General features: G+C 34.7%; 1 protein-coding gene across 3 annotated transcripts in view; it reads right to left on the reverse strand.

Annotated features, from left to right (window-relative positions):
* Window positions 1-17,657, reverse strand: part of CD36 (CD36 molecule (CD36 blood group)) — a 191,877-nt gene that overhangs the window by 74,116 nt on the left and 100,104 nt on the right. Inside the window, exon 1 of one of the 3 annotated variants that reach the window (XM_004045654.5) lies at window positions 731-903. The exons of the other annotated variants lie outside the window; for them this stretch is intronic. The gene's annotated coding sequence lies outside the window, so the exon portion shown is untranslated. Of the gene's footprint in view, window positions 1-730; window positions 904-17,657 lie in introns of those variants that run through there. 3 annotated transcript variants of the gene reach the window in all.

The raw sequence follows: 17,657 nt of genomic DNA on the forward strand, positions 1-17,657 counted from the left end.
AAAAATTCTGCTATGTAACAAAATCTGCCCCCACCCCACAAATAAGACATGTGGCACCCACACTCAAGAAAATTTCTATGATCATTAATGCTTAGTAAGTTTTATGTATAAAAAGATTTTTGTTTTCTTCTGTCTAGGAGTCAAATTGTTAAGATTGGTCTTTTAGATTATTTCTTAAATATATTTGTCAGTTGTGACAGCAAGCCAAAAAACATTTCCAGAGTTCCATGAAAGAAGGTCATTCAAATTCTAGTCTCATTTTAAATACATATTTTTTCCAAGTTGGAAGAGGATAATCAAATTGGCCAGATTTTTAGAGCATCCTTTTGAAAAGATTAATCTTCTTAAAAACCTATCAGAAAACATAAATAAGAAATCTAAAGGAAAAGAAGTTTCAGGTACAATTACACTTTTTGAAATCACGAGAAGTTTGGGTTTTCTGATGTTTTCTAAGTAAAAGACATGAACTAGGCAACTAGAAATCCATAGCATCCTATGGAATTTAGAGACTTGTGGATATGTGAGGTTTAAGGGTGAAAAAGCAAATTTCTTTAACCATTTGGTTAAAACTTACAAATATGTTAAAAGAAGCATCACAGACTAAACTATTATATCAGATGATAATTACCTTTTTAGAGAGCCCAAAAATAATAGTTACTTACTAGATGAGAGTGCATCAACTACAAAGACATTTATAGCCACACTTCTAAACAAAAAGCATTCTGCTCACCAACTTCTAGAAGAGCTTGCTTTCAGAGATGTAGGACCTCAAGACTGGCTCCAGAGTCTTGCAGGAGCAGATGCAGAAAGTAAACAGGATTTCCACGGCACAGCAGCTGAGAACTCAGAAATGAGGCACAGGCTCTCAACCCTTCATCTATCCTTAAGGTTATCCTGACATCTGAAAGCCATTGACATCCTGAGCCTTCCAGCACTTCGGACGCATGCCTAACACAAGTTAAATATAGATCCCTGACACCTGAGCCAAATGGAATGAAAGTTAACTTGAAAAATCTCGCTTATTTTGGGCCTCAGTTGAGGAAAATAAAACCCTTAATCCTTTCCCTGCTAAAACCTGTTATTCCTGTTAACAGATGGTTGTTCTACTTATGAAACATAGAAATTCAAGTAATCAGTAATCAATAATCAATTTGCTTCACTTCATGATTGCCATTTGCTCTGATAGTAAAGAGAAAGGCTCAGGTTTTCCTGTCTTAAGTATAAAACAACATAAAAGTGAATATTGATTACTATTGAGTCAACAAAACAGATTTTTGTTCCAGTAACTTTTGTTACTGGAAAGTCTCTGTAAACTTTCTTAGTATTTTTTCTCCTCTATGTTTTCAGTAGTCATTTGGTCATTTTTTGTTTGCCTCATTTAATGAGGCAGAAAGTGCCATGCACTGCCAGAGTTCTTTGGTTTAAATTATTGTTTTTTGAATCTTTTTTGAAGGGTTGTAGAATGTACTTGGTTTAAAAAATTTTTGCTTGGGACTTCTGGTAAATATGAATAAAGCTCTACTCTCAGCCCAAACAGACCCTGTGATGAAAGTTATTACTCTGAAGATATAATGACAAGATTTCTAAGTTACTTTCTAGGATTTATATATTAAGAATCTCTAATTCTATACTAAAACGAAGTGAACGGAGAAACTGGAAAAGTCATATTTCTCTCCTGATAGTTAAATATTTTCAATTAAAATTTCTTTTACAGAATCATATTAAGGGGAAATGATAGACTAGAGTTACCACTCTTTAAATAAAACTATTCTGTATCAAGTAGTAACCACTATCCACAAAAAAAGGTTGTTTTGTCAAATTACCATAACCAGTATTTTCATCATATTTTAATAATAGGTCCTATGTGTTGAGCACTGTTCATGTGCCTGACCCTTTACAACGTAGATACCATCTAATTCACTCTCCTTTTCTAATCCCAAAATAAGCTTTCAAATTAATATTTTAGGCTCACTTTCCAGAGAAGAAACTGCAACTAAAAGGATAAGTTTTGACAATGGACACATGGTGAATAACTGATTCATTTGAGAGTCTAACCCACAAAATTTTGACCCAAAAGCAAGTTTTCTTTTCCATCCTACAACATAGTTACAGGCTAAAAATGAGTTTCATCCACCCTTTATCTGTATCAGATTAGCCACCCTTTGAGCAAGTCCAAAGCTTTTTTTTTTTTGCTTTTTTGTTGCTTAAACAAAGTTACAGAAAGCACAGAAATGGTCCCTAAAGAGTATTGCTATGACACCAGGACATTCCCAGAAGCATTATGTCCCTAAGACAGGAAAAAGAGAGAGGATCCATAAGCCACCACTCCAGCCACGGAGATTTCTCATTTCTTGCATTTATGCATTTCACATTCTCCTTGCCAGTTTGTATGAGCAGACTTTGATCTTCCAGATCCTGGAAGGCCAGCCCTGATGTCTACCTCTCAGCCAGTCAGAGGTCTGATATGTGACAGAGAAAGGGACAATCAGGTGGCAAGGAGTTGGCCCTTTAGGTCAGATGGTCTTTACATGAAAAGTAGGGTCACATATTTCCAAATATTGTAGAATGTGAACTTTTTAATTAAGGAAAAAAGTGTTGTTCCCTATGTGTAAAAGGTTTCTCTATTATTTGAACTAGGAACTTTTAAACAAATTATTTTATCAAAGAAGAAGGCATGTTAAAAATTCAGTGAACAGAGCTATGCATATTTTCTATGAACACAGTAAATATCATAGACTGCCTCTGACATTGTAAGCACTGTTATCTTCAAATATGGATTATGTCCCATAAGAACAGGAAATCCTGTATTTCCTTTCCACGAATCATATATGCATTATCATTAAATTGTTTACTCCCTGCTGGGCATGAGCTTATAGGGACAGGTGGTGAGGGAGAGGGAAAAGTTGTGGTAGATTGTGCTAAAAAGCACGATGGCTCTGTGGTAAATCACTGAGACAAGACCATTGACTCTCTCCATTTAGGGAATCCCTAGAAGTTTTCTTCACCAACTGTCTTCAGACCTGAACATTTCATCACAGAATGTCCATTGAAACTTAGGACTTTTTTTTTTTTTTTCCAATTGGTTGTCTGGCCTAACTTTAAGCCATTAAAGTTGAACCAACAATCCTGTTGCTAATAGTAGCTGTTTCCAGCTGTTGCCAGAATGTCCTTCACAAGACAGTATCATAGAATTTCCCATTTCTGTGTGAACATCTTTTTCTCAAAACAAGTAATTAAGTTCATCTGTACATATGCAAAGCATCATCAATATACAGGCAGTAGTAGGATTGATGTTTTCACTCCTACCCAGCACTTCCCATGTCCTGTTTCCCTGAAGTCTTCTGAGTGCTATTCCTCTTTCAGATAATTCTCCTCTCTATTCCATTGCCATCATCCAATGTGCTTGAAGTATTATTAATGACATTTACTTCATCCTTGTGTATGTAACGCTGAGTGTGTTTAGGACTTTTAAAATTAATAGTCCATTGTGTAAAAGTTAATGGTGAACTGTTTTTGAACCCCTGGCTCTGAAACGCAACTGGGAAGGAACAGTTTGTGGCCTTCTAGAGAAATTCTGGCATAAACCCCTCTGCCCACTTGAAAACAATGAGTATTATTCAACAAGATGCTTACACATTAACCTTGCTAACTTGTGTTTAGGAATAACATATTTGAAAAAATGCCCTTGTATCATTATTAGCTTGCCTAAACTATAAATTCAGGCTCTGAAAGATACTTGAGGGCTAATTTGTAAGTGATTCTATTAGTGCACTCTTCTTACCAAGGTTTTTTGTTTACTTGCTTGTTTGTTTTCATAGAATAAACAATTTCACCCAAACACATCCTTCATTAGGAGCATTTTTCTACAGGAGAGCATGACAAAGGTTTACTATTAAACTTCTCAGCTTAACTTGCTTTTCTCTAATCTAGCATATGTGAAATGTCCTTATTCTAAACATCAGATTAAGGTAAAGTTTTTATTGCCATTGCTGCTCACAACTGACTTCAATATATATATTGTTTTCTCAAACAATGCTAAGAGAGTGAGTTTTAAGTGTTTGTACCACATACATGATAACTATGTGAGGTAATTTATATGTTAACTAGCTAGATTTAGTCATTCTACAATCTATGTATACTTCAAAACACATCATGTTTTATACAATAAATACTCACAATTTTATCTGCCAATTTAAAAGTAAAATAACATTATATATGTTTGAAAAAGCTGACTTTAGGGAAGAGTGCTTACTCTGTGTTTGGTCTTCAAAAATAATGAAGATTAATGGAAATATATACTATTAAAATAATTTAATGGAGTAATGTTTCAAATCTTTGAAGCCTAAAATTATTCTAAATTAGTATCCTTATTTATTTCCTCCATTCTATTGTCATCTTCATTAATTATAAAAGCCTTGACAAGAATTTGCAAGAAACAGTATAGTCCCAAAGCAGCATTCTTCCCTTTTAAGATGGTTGGGTTATCAGTTAATCATTTTTCATTCAAAAGCAAGATATATTGCAATTCTATTTACATATACGTTTTGTGCTACTCCTTTGGGGAAAAAGTGGTAAAGAGCCAAAATTTGTGCTCTCAAGTATATTATTGTTTAGTGAAGGGAAAAAAGTTGCAATGTGATAAGCTAGACTGAGAGATCAGAGAGGCTTCCCTAATAGATGCATGCATATATATATATGTGTGTGTGTATGTATATGGATATATAATGTATGTATGTAAATATATGGATATGTATGGATATATGTATATGTATATGGGAATGTATGTATATATATTTGTGTGTGCATATGTATGTATATACGTATGTACATATATGTATATACACACATACACACATATACACATACATACATACACATATACACACACAAATATGTATACATACATTCCCATGTACATATACATACAAGATTTTTAGATATTAGTTTATTTAGCTAATGTAGCTTTATGTACATTGAGCTAAATAAACCAATATCTAAACATGAGTCAGTTTTAACTGGCAAAGAATTAAGGAAAGCATTGAAAGGTAAGGGAGCAGCAACTGCAATGAGCCTGCCAGGGACAGCTAAGAGCACAGCAGGTTTAAATAACTGAAAGCAGAAAGCAGAAAGCAGTAGGCCAATGCCCCTGGATGACAGAGAACAGGGAAAATGAGAGATGATGCAGGAGGTTTAGAGATGGGCCAGATATCACAGTAGTTTGTAAGGATTTATCCCAGGAACAACAAGAAGTCTTTGAAGTATTTTAATCTGGAAAGATTCACGATTCGATCTGAGTTACATTAAAAAGAAAAAGTCTCCAACAGCAGCATGGTTAATGGGTTGAAGAGAGATAAGAATTCAGGTGGAGAAACCAGTAAGGCAATTATGCTTGACTGTAATGGTAATACAGCCTAAAAAGGATGCAGAAAAAAGTGGAGAAAAAACGATGGATTTAAGACATATTTAGAAAGTAATATCAACAGGTTTAGTGGTGGTAGCGGTGCATGAGGAAATGAGAGTGAGATTAATTGAAGAAGTCTTTAAATGGGAGCTATTCTAGAAATCATTCTATATCCTACCATGAACACTCATTCTTTGGATAACATATGAGAACACATCTAGCTACATGATTGGTATACAGCAGGTGCTGAAAAGATATTTCCTGAATGAAAGAATAAATGAATGAGTGAATAGAATTGAATCCAATGTCAACACGAACGAACAGTGATATTGAAACGTCAGTGTATCTGTTTAGTTTGGTTATCACAGGAGGCTTTCAAAAGGCTATGGCAGGGAGAGTTACAACACACCAAGTGACACCACAGACACTGTGAGTCCAGGGAGATACAAGTTAATTCTCACAGAGAAAGGACCAAAGGAAACTAAAAGAAACCCAATACTAAAAGGAAAAAAGTTAAGCATGATTTACAGAAATTATGCAAGAGTCTTGCACACATCTGGCTATGTGCATAGAGCTTGTAATCTAATGGAAACTTGGGTCCCCCTGGACCAAGAACAAATAATATCCACAGGACATAAAGTCCCTCTTCCAGCACAACAAAATAACAGGCCGGTAGCCAATTACGGTAGCAGCCAAGCAGATGTCCCACTGTTTTTTAAATCAGACAGAGAGCCTTGGTTTGTTATCATTATTACTTCCATGCTGTAGCACTTATGTTTATGAAACTTTGTTCTGATGTTATCAGATAGTAATCAGTAACGATCAAACAATTCTTATTGTAATTTTTTGACAAGCATGGTACAAAGCTGTATCTAGTGAGCTATAGCTCCATCCTCTTTCTTAGAGCAAAACATGGGAGGGTTAAGTACTATGGTTCTGAGGTAGACTGAAAAGTTCTAGCAAAGCTCTGCAATTGAGACCTCCAGCCCTTATAATACAGTTCATATATCACTCTTTCAATTTTGCCTATTTTTTAATGTAAAGATTAGAAAGTGACCTTCTTGGCTGCTGTTTCCCTGTCTACTTCTGGGTTCCCACTGCCCTACCTGCGTTCTAAGTATAGGGATCTATCAAGGTCTAGGCTATATTTTTTTCTTTTCTTCCTATATCTTCTCTTCCTTGATAATGCATTTTTCTCTGTGGGTCTAATTCAGCACCTCTGCACAATTAATTCCAAATTTTAATTTTTGACCCCTAAATTTTATCCTAATTATAAGATTAGTTAGCATTGTTACGACTTTTCTACATACTGGTACAGTGTTTATTATCTCAATATTTTTTAACTCTTGGGGTGATACTAATATTTACTGCTTTACAACTTAAATAGAGGTTTAGAAAAGTTAAGTAATTTACTCTACTGTTATGGTGCCCCACATGGCCAGACTTGGACCTAGATCTCCATGGATCTGGGCCTTGAACTCTTGGATACTCTGGTGTGATTGACTCACTGTGGTGTAACTGCATGTCAACCTTTTGTGGCTGTCTCTTCTCAGATGCCTTAAACACACATCTCCCCCTCCCTAAGCCTGTGTTCTCAATCTCCATAAATTTCATCACCATACCTACTGTCACTCAGCTTGAAATTGTCACCCATACACCCGACCAGCTTCCAATTTCTAACAGTTTTAACTTCACCATATTTTTTTCTGTGTCTCCTGTGTTTTATTTTTCACTGCATCCACTTAAGTCAGGTTTTAATCACCACCATGTTGACCACTGCCATCGTGACCTACTTGATCTTCCTGCATGAAGATTTGCTCCCTTCTCATTTATCAGATTAATCTTCCTAAGTCCCAAACTTGATTATTTGACTTATTTAAAATAAAACATTAATAATCCTCATTGCCCAGATAATGGACTTCAAACTCCTCAGTATTTAAGGCCCTCACCTATTGTTTTTATTTTGAATCATCTGTTCTTCAATGAAATTGTCCCTGCATTCTCTTTTCATCTCTCACTGCTTCAAATAGTTCTTATATCTAGAATTTTCCATTCTCTACTAAATGTTACTCTCCAGATTCAGTGATTCTTAACAAGGTGTGTATACTTGAAGCATTGAAAAACTAATAACATGTCCAATATACAACCTGGTCAAATCAAATCTAAATTAATGGGTATTTCCATGTTTAAAAATTACTGCTTGTGCTACCATTGGCCCATAGGATAACAGTGCAAATAAAAGAAGCCATTTCTTCATGGCATTTTACTGCACCCTGCAAGAAAATTGGCATAACATGTATATACATTATATATAGGACATGTATATCATATATATCATGTATAACGTATGATGTATATATGATGCATCATACATGATATATATTTATAAGTATGCTTGCTGTACAATATTGTATATTTCATAATATATGTATTAATATGTTAATAATAAGTTGTACCAAATTGGATACTATTTCATAATATATAATATGAATGACACCCTTTAGTATTGGGCAGTGTACAGCAAGCATTACCATATTCAGTAGCACACAGTGGTGTTACCTTAAGATTCAGTGGAGGCACCTTATCTCTGTGCTGTCTTCTTCATTTCCCCTTAGGCAGTAAAAACCCTTCCTGTATTGACCTCTCATAATATTACATATCAGGCTTTATTTTACCTGTCCATTTAAATCTTATTTTATCATACTTAGCAACATATTTAACCTCACTGGTGTAATTGAGGGCTTATTCATTTAATTTAACAGACAGTTCCCAGATACTAAACAATTATTTAATAAATGGATTTCATGTGAATCATAGTTTTAGAAAGAAACATTCCAGATTGGCAAATGTGGTGATTTTATGGATTTTTAAAAACTGTACTTATTTCCAAAGGTATTTGAAACAGCAGTGAACAACATAAAACCAATGGTGACATAAAATAAATAACAAAGAAAATAGTCATGAAGGAGAGGAGATGAATTTTCCCCAAAACCTTAGCTAAGGACTGTTAGTTCACTGGAGCTCAAGCTTGGTGTCTCCTGGCAGCCAGGACCACAAAGGAACTGCTTTGTGTTTCAAAGCTCTCATCAGATACAGGAAAATGTAGCAGTCCTTCAGAAGACATCATATTTCTTCATGCACTAAACTCTAAGATAACTTCATTATGTTTGTCTTTATAAAAAATAAACATTAGGCCAGGGTGCGGTGGCTCATTCCTGTAATTCCAGCACTTTGGGAAGTTGAGGTGTGAGGATTTCTTGAGCTTAGGAGTTTGAGACCAGCCCCCTGGCAACTTAGCAAGACCTGTCTCTACAAAAAATAAACAAAAGCAGCCAGATGCGGTGGCATGTGCCTGTAGTCCCAGCTACTTGGCAGGCTAAGATGGGAGGGTCACTTGAGCCTGGGAAATCAAGGCTGCAGAGAGCTATGATTGTGCCACTGCACTTGAGCCTAGGCAACTGAGCGTCTCAAAAAAAGGAAAAAGTAAATATTAAAATATTAAATGTCTTCAAAGCATTCTAATATAGGGTTCGGAAGTAGAGATTATCTTCAGATATTCAGAATCTATAACACGTCACATGATTTGGCCCTTGACTAGTTCTCTATCCTTATCTCTTACCATATTTCACTTCATGTACTCTACCAAAATACACAGCCCCTTCTGGAAAATGCCAAACTATATTCCGCCTCTGGACCTTGCACTGGCTGTTCAGTCTACTTAGAATCCTTTGCCCCCAGACACTTGTGTGTCTGTTCTGCTCCCTGTCTTCATTTAGCCATTATTTCAAATAACCTCTCGTCATACCCTATCATCTAACCCACTTTATTGCATTTATTTATTTATGCTACCTGATTTTATTGCACATTAGTTTGTCTGGTATTTTAAAAATCTTTAATATCTTTCACATGAAAATGTCAGCTCCTTGAGGCCAGGGAAGTTTTACTGTCTTGTTCATTGCCATATCCACACTGCTTAGAAGACTACTCAGCACATAGAAAACACACCAGAAATATCTGTTGGCCAGTGGAATAAACTATTTCTCATATATTTACTTATCACATTAATTCACAATGAAAAATGTTTACAGTTTAATGATGAACCTTAATTCTATGAAATAATATCTGTGAAGAATGAAAAATCTATAGTCCGATACATAGCTTAAAATTGTCGGCCGGAAGCGGTGGCTCAGGCCTGTAATCCCAGCACTTTGGGAGGCAGGGGCGGGCGGATCATGAGGTGAGGAGATAGAGACCGTCCTGGCTAACACGATGAAACCCCGTCTCTACTAAAAATACAAAAAATTAGCCCGGCGTGGTGGCGGGCGCCGGTAGTCCCAGCTACTCGGGAGGCTGAGGCAGGAGAATGGCGTGAACCCGGGAGGCGGAGATTGCAGTGAGCCGAGATCGCGCCACTGCACTCCAGCCTGGGCAACAGAGCGAGACTCCGTCTCAAAAAAAAAAAGTTTGTCATGATACACAAAATGATAGGAATGAATAGCAAAAAAATAAAATAGCAACCCTAATATATTCATTTTCTGTTGCTGCATAACAAATTACCACAAACTGAGTGGTTTAAAGTCATACCCATTAATTACCTCATAGTTCTGTGTGTCAGAAGTTGGGCATGGAATGGCTGGATTCTCTTCTCAGTGTCTCACAAAACTAAAATCAAAGTTTTGGTTGAGCTGAATTCTGATTTGGCACTTAGGGTCCTCTTCTAAGCTCACAAGATTGTTGACAGAATTGAGTTCCTTAAGGTAGTAAGACTGAGGTTCTCCTTCGTTGCTGGCTATCAGCGAGATGTTGTCCTCAACTTCTAGAGGATGACCTCAGGGGCTATTTTCTCCTTCCACTTTATGTATTTACTCATCTATTGATTGATTGATATATTACGTTTCTCAGTAAGTGTAAAGCATTTATTATATTTAGTTTTTGTTATTCTTATTTTCAACTAATATTTCCAAACATTTTCTGACCTGTGGCCCATTTTTATATTTATACATAAACACTCCAGTTCTTAAAAATATTATTAATTTTAACATTATAAGATAAAGTTAGATTTTTAATTATATTAGTAAATTGTTAAGGATTATGTATTCTTTAATAATACCCCAATGAAGAGCTAAATTTGATTCTTTCATACGAATAAATAAATTTTACTCTAAAATAATCAGCTAATAAAAGGATAATGTGTTAACACATAAATTAAGTTTTAATGTATTGTGTTTTAGTACGAAATATATAGTGAAAAGTAACCTGAAATTTAACTACCTTTTTGGTCATCAAATATAGATAAACACTTCTTTTATTAATTGCTATTTAAATTTTTGTATTTCACACCTTAAATTGTATATTTTTTCATATTTCAGGTATTTAATTTCTTAATTATGAGGTAAGAAAGAAGGTGCAGTCTGCTTAATAAATATAATAAATATACTTCTCCATCCATGTGAATTGTTTTTATACTAATAAATAAAACATTAAATGTGTGTGTGTGTGTATATATATATATATGATGCATTTTCTTTCTGATAATTGGTTGTGAAATACCAGAGACAACGCTTCTTGCTTTGTTGGAATATGAATCAACTGAATGTAATTTTCAAATCTGATAAAGATGGTGTTGCAAATTTACAGATAGAGATTTCCCTACTTTCAATTGTGGTTTTCAATATACTTATATGTGTCAATACCTTTAACAAATGATATCTAAAATAACTTTATAAAAATAATGATTTAAAATTGAATAATGTTTGAAGGTCTCCTTATAGCTAGGACTGTTCAGTTTGATAAGTTGAATGTGTGCTCACTTGACAACCACTAAGAGTATCTGAAACTGCTGATTTCCTTTTCAAGCAGTTAGAGTCCAAATTGATTTTAAAATCAAAATGGAAACAGACACATTTACCATTTTTGTTATTGTTAATCCCTGAATATTGGAAACCAGTGGTTGGGAAAAACTGTAGTACAATAGTAGATAGATGATAGTTATAATATAAAGTAGCTAATTATTAAACCATAAGATATGCATAAATAATTTGCTTTGACATCTCAGAAGGAGATGAGGAAATGCAGAGATAATAGGATATTATGTAAAGCTTTGAAAAAATTCATAGGATTTGAACATGTTGAAAGGGAAAGAAATGAGCTTCTAGGCAGAGCAAACAGTTTAAAAAAAGACTTGGAGGCCCTTAAACATATGGGATATGTACATGAAGCAGAGAGGCATTAAGTTTGCCTGAAGCTCTGCCAACTCAAGAAGTAGGAAATAATTTTCAAATTTGGGAAAAAAGAAAAAGAAAACTGAGGAAATATCAGAGAAAATGTTAAATGCTTGGCCAAGGTATCCATTCAGTAGGAATTGAGGAGACACTGAAAGGGTATGAGAGGTTAGTGCAAAGGTTTATTCTCTTCATGTTTGGCATATCTTGGCTTATAATTGCTCTTTGCTTCATTATTTTCAACTGTCCTTGAAAACCTAAGTGTCTCAGATTTGTAAAAAAAGAACCTTAGAATGATATTCAAGATACCTGTGGTATCTTTTGCCTTGATGTTTCTGTTATTATTATTTTAAACTGTGCAATTCCTTATTTTCCATGATCTCCCATTTCCTTATTCACAAATTGGCATCAAATTGCCAGACTTGTATACTTTACTTTGGAACTCTAAGTGTATAAATTGAATATGTTTTGCCATACTATTTTGGGGGTATGATCTAGGTACCTCTAAGAAATACTTTTATTTTAGCAAATATTGTATATTCTTTATAACAATTTACAATTAGAGGAAGATATGGGGTGGTGGGCATGTCGAGTTCATGTACCTTATTACCAAATTCAGATTATAATCAGTGGTCATGTCCATGGTTCAGGAGGTGACACAACATATAGCCAGAAATCAGTCATAAATACAAGGGTATAGAAGAGATTTCATCTCTATCAAAATTGAAACATTTTTAGCATAAAACCTAAGACCTAATATTATATAACAAGATATCTTTACATTTGTGTGTGAGATACATTTCAAATAGCCATTTAATAACTCATTGCTATAGTCTCTTTGATGATAAAGAAAACTTATACATTTTCTGTTCATACTTGTTTGATATATTATCAAAATTAGGGACTGTAGTCATAGATTCCTGAAAGAAGTGAGCTCAGGATAGTGACATTAACCCTTGCCTTACTGTTTGTAGATGTAATACAAAATTTTAATCTTTGATGGAATGTTTCTGACCAAAATTAGTATGTAAAGTATATGCTAATACTTGGTTTTAATTCTGGTTTATTATCTTAATGTCCTAATTGATCCATAAACTTGAACATCTTTTGCATTACAGAGCACACTTGTAAGCAATTTTGGAAGCTCCTAAAATTAGGGTTGGGGACTTTCACTAATATTTTTAGTTTGCTTTTTATCTAGAAGTTATATATTTTGTTTTGTTTACATCAAAAGAAGTACAGAGAATAACACTGTCTGTGTTTTTGCTTTTCCCCTTAAATGATACATAATAGACAAATTTAATAGTATAAGGAGAATATTAAGCCATGGAAATACTCAGCTGTATTTTAAAGACAATTATTAAAAGTTTACCTGAATACTAAGGTACACTTACAATGCAAATTGGAATGTTTCCCCATAAGACTTTTTTTTTTTTTTTTTTTTTTTTTTTTTTTGCATGGAGATCACAGTTAAGCAAGTTGGAGTGTGCTGTCTATTTTTTTCTTAGCTTCATCTGGTATCTTCATATACTGTGTCTGTCTCCTTCTCTTTCCGTTTCCACACTTTTCCCTTAGAGCTTCCTTCCTTGTCCCTAAAACATTATTCCAAGCTGCCAGCTCAAGGACTCTATACTGTAATGTCCTGCAAATGACCGCATGGAAGCTATTAGTAGGTATAAATTTTAAGATAAAAAAGAGAAGCAAATAAGAAGCCATAACCTAGTCTAAAGGAAACATCTGGTCCCTACCAGAAGTGATGTGCTAAAAATGAAACACAGAACTGTGGGATTTGAATTTTAAGTTAATAACAATGAACACAATATAGAAATGGGTGATTTAAGCAGCTAAGATTTCAAGGTCTAACTCTTGATTAAGGTTTATATGACATTACCCCTTCCAAGAAACTTAGAAACATAGGAGACTGATTGTCTTTCATGTAAAGGATTAAATGCAAGCAAAATTCATAAAGCAGAAAATATTTGTGATACTTGTGTTTTTTGATTGACAGCAGATACAGTTAGGCCTACTCAGTCTTTCTGTAAACTTTTCTTCCTGTACAGTTAAAAGTCAACTTTATACTCATTTTGTTCATAAGGACAATATCTAAAAATATCTTTTATTATTATTTTTTGTCTTTTAACTTTATGCTGTGGACATTTTAGACAGTAGAGATAATGGTATAACATAGAGCCCAGGTGATCATACCTCAGCTTCAATGTTTATCCACATTTTGCCATTTGGGCAGTAGATCACTTTTAGATATTCAATCTAGAAACCTTAACATAGAGGACAGACATGATATAAACGGATATTTGAATATTGGAATTTGGAGGCTAAATCAGAGATTAGATAAGAACTGCAATGACCAAGGTCCGAAGTCACTAGGAAAAAACAGTCGCTAAATTTTATGTTTGTATTACATGCATGCCAATTCACAACACAGAACTGATTGGATTTATTTAGCTACTGTGTGCTAATTGTAGTATTAAAACATCTGCAGGATCAAAGAGATCATATACAACACTGAATCCAAAACTGTCACATCTACTTTTCTTGATGATACCTCAAATAAAAACTCTATTCCGTTGCCTTAATGCTAAATAGAAGCTTTGGTACATTACAATATAAATTCCCTTGGAGGTCTGGCAGTTATTTGCAGGTCATGACTCAGCATTAGCCAGTTTACCCTTGTTCATCTTAGGGCCTGTTACATTGAAGGCTTTCCATGAAATTGACTGAATGAATTGTTTCAATACGGAATGCAATAAAACACATTTCTAGGTACCAGTACAGGCAATTGAGAGAGAGATGTGTTCAGATTTTCGATTTCTTAATAATTCAATCTTGGTAGATTGCACATGTTCAGTAATTTATCCATTTCATCTAGGTTTTTCCAAATTGCTAGCATATAATTGTTCATAATAATTTCTTGTGATCTGTTGTATCTTTTCCCTTAGATCTCAGCATTCTCTCCAACGTCGAGCCATTCTTTGTGACTTATTTGGTATAGATTTTCTAGATAAGTCTGACTTTTGAGAAAATCTTTGGATGAATTGTGATTATGAAAATCAGACTGACACGCACATGCATAAAGTAACTAATTCAAAACAAATGGAAATTAATAGAGCCACCTCAAGTCACACACAAAGCTAAATGCTTTGCTCAGGATTCTACGGCAATTAGAAGCTGACTCCATCAGACTCTTGGTCTTTTGACCACATTGAGTGTTTATGTCCAAAGCATAACTTAGGGCTTATGTTCCCTCATGGTGCAGTTCATACCTATTCTTGTACCACCACTACTTCTACGCCTCCCTTATAGCTTATAGTTATCATTAGCCAACAAATTAGAAGCCCCTGGAGAGAAATGATTATGGCTTTGCAGTCATCATTGTGTTTAGTAGTAAGTACCCAATAATATATCTGATTAGCAGTCAGAGCGCTAACACATTAACCATTTCATTTAAGCCTCATTAAATCTCTCATGTAAAGAGCACTACAGTGCAGATTATTGACTAGATGAGGAAGCTATCTTATTTATCATCCACGTATTATTCTTTATCCTTGTTCCCAGACCAAGTGACACCAAATGTCAAAATGTTGTTTGATTATAATATCCTTCCTTATCTTGGTTATCAGCTGTTTTTACCCTTACAACTTCAGTTCTGAATGGAGAATAATTGTCTAATAGATTATCCATGAATCTGTCATACACTGTCAGATATTTTCCAAACACTGTCACTGAAATGACTTCTCAATACTCAGCTGCCTCAATTAACCTTTGAGATCAAAGACCCCATTTTTTTTTCAGATAGGGTTCACTCTGTCACTCAGGCTAGAGTGCAGTGGTGCAATCTTGCTCACTGTAGCCTCAACCTCTTAGGTTCAAGTGATCCTCCCACCTCAGACTCCCATCACTGAAATTACAGACATGATGTGCCACCATTCTCAGCTAAGTTTTATTTTTACTTTTTTGTAAATATGGGGTCTCACTATATTGCCTAGGCTGGTCTCAAACTCCTGGGCTCAAGCAATCCTCCTGCCTCAGCCTCCTGTGTCACTGGGATTACAGGTATGACCCACCACACCCAAGTCACATTTTCTCATCTGTGAATGAAAGGTGTTAGAATCCTGGGCCCTGAAAGGTTAGATTGTAATCATATGGATTCTAAACTTGGCCTTGAAATCATCACTATATAAATTTGAACTTGACATGCACAAAAAGCCTGAAATTCGAGTCAAAGTTTTTTACTATGCTCTGCAGATATTTGCTATCATCAATATCTAGGAATAGCAGACAAAATGCAATATAGTAAAAGGTATTTGGAAAATCAGAAAAATTCTCCCCCAACCAAATAAAAAAGTGAATCCAGCAGAAGCAAAGCCTAAATGAATGAAGAGGATTAGATTGTCATGATGAATTTAGGAAGTACAACTATGTTAAATCTATGATCCCTTTAAAATTTTAATAACATTTATTTTTTTATTATTATTATTATTTTTAAAACTGAGTTTTGCTCTTGTTGCCCACGCTGGAGTGCAATGACGCGATCTTGGCTCACCGCAACTTCCGCCTCCTGGGTTGAAGCGGTTCTCCTGCCTCAGCCTCCTGAGTAGCTGGGATTACAAGCATACACCACCACGCCCCACTAATTTTGTATTTTTAGTAGAGACAGGGTTTCTCCGTGTTGGTCTGGCTGGTCTCGAACTCCTGACCTCAGGTGATCTACCCGCCTCAGCCTCCCAAAATGTTGGGATTACAGACGTGAGCCACCGCGCCCAGCCCTTATTTTTTTTTTTTTAATTTTTTGATGCTATGCAATAGTTGCTCTTTGCGAAGTGCCACTCTCAAGTAATAATAAGTATCTCACTGGAAAGAAAGATACAAAGGTAAATTGAGTGATTATCCTTAGATAGCAGAATAAATGATATATATATATATGTTTTCCATTTTAATTATTTGCCTAATTATCTATAAAGAGTGTGTTCAGCTTTATAGAGAAAATAACAAAAACTACTAATATGTAAAATGGAAAGTCATGATTAGAAGCACAATATAAAGACAACGGTTTGAATATTGTTCCAAGGAAATATCACTTTAGATATTTACACCTGCCAGAGTTATTATAACCTGCCAGAGTTATATTTACACTTTTAGTTTATGTGAGTATAGCAATAAAAATGCAAATGTTTATTTACATATGTTAGTATAAGAAACACTGTCTCACAAATTGGTTTTTATAGTTATCTTATGAGTATTACTTCAGTTTAAAATTAGTATTCATTCAATTTGGGGGGAATTGGTTAAGCAATTGAAGATTCCTTACAGACTTATACAAAATAGTACTTCAAATCATTGACTTCATAGACTTGGATCAGTTTTTTTCCTTCTTGTACCTTCCTCTCCCAAATCATCTACAAAATCCAAGATTTGTACAGCTTTGATAAAAAACTAGTTTCAAAGGCCAAGAACTTGATGGAGAGAGCAAGCAGAATGGCTTACGAACAATTGTCTTTTATCTGGAAGATTCGGTAAATGAAAAGAGAATACATTTCCTTCCTAGAGAAACAAAGCTGCAAATAAACAGAATGAGCTTATATCCTAAATTCCGACATCTTTTGTACACCTCATTCCCAGAATGTCTCTTTTTGCAATACTAACACTATTTCCAAAGTCTTGGGTATAGGTAACTGATAACATTAAAGCTTCTGACAACAGAGATTATTTTTTAAAATGTCATAATCTTTAGGCTCTTTGACAAGAGACAGATAAGATACCTTAGTGCTTTTCTCAACTATCCCTCACCACAGTCATTTTCTAATGTTTGTTGTACATAAAAGTAGAGTGTACTGATCGCCCATTTTTTGCCAAATATGTAAAGATAATGGAAAGTGATTTTGGAGGTGATCAGAAGACAATGGTGTGCAAAATAGGAAAAATCCAATATGAATGGGGAGCCCCTTTCCTTTCAATTTTTTAAAAGGGACATGTCAGAGATTTTATGAAAGAACATTCTAAGGCTTTCCCAATCCTCC

This window comes from Gorilla gorilla, chromosome 6 (genome assembly GCF_029281585.2).
Source record: "Gorilla gorilla gorilla isolate KB3781 chromosome 6, NHGRI_mGorGor1-v2.1_pri, whole genome shotgun sequence".
Classification (NCBI taxonomy): domain Eukaryota; kingdom Metazoa; phylum Chordata; class Mammalia; order Primates; family Hominidae; genus Gorilla; species Gorilla gorilla.